The sequence below is a fragment of the Teleopsis dalmanni genome, chromosome 1, assembly GCF_002237135.1.
Source record: "Teleopsis dalmanni isolate 2A chromosome 1, ASM223713v2, whole genome shotgun sequence".
NCBI classification, from domain to species: domain Eukaryota; kingdom Metazoa; phylum Arthropoda; class Insecta; order Diptera; family Diopsidae; genus Teleopsis; species Teleopsis dalmanni.
In genome coordinates, this window is record NC_051846.1 from 104,425,826 (window position 1) to 104,426,050 (window position 225).

Sequence of the window (225 nt, forward strand, 5' to 3'; positions counted from 1 at the left end):
ACATTTCAGATATATAAATCGAATACTAGTTTTAAAGGAAAGTCGTCTGACAAAAATAGTAACTCAAAAATTATTAAGCAATAAAACCTTATTTTTCAAAAACTGGATGGATATGGCAACAGAATTAGATGAACCTTTACAAATACAAGAGACTAGATCCTGGAAAATATGGCAAGAAGCTATAATAAGTAAGCAAACAAGCAAAGAACGAGTACAATTCGAGTA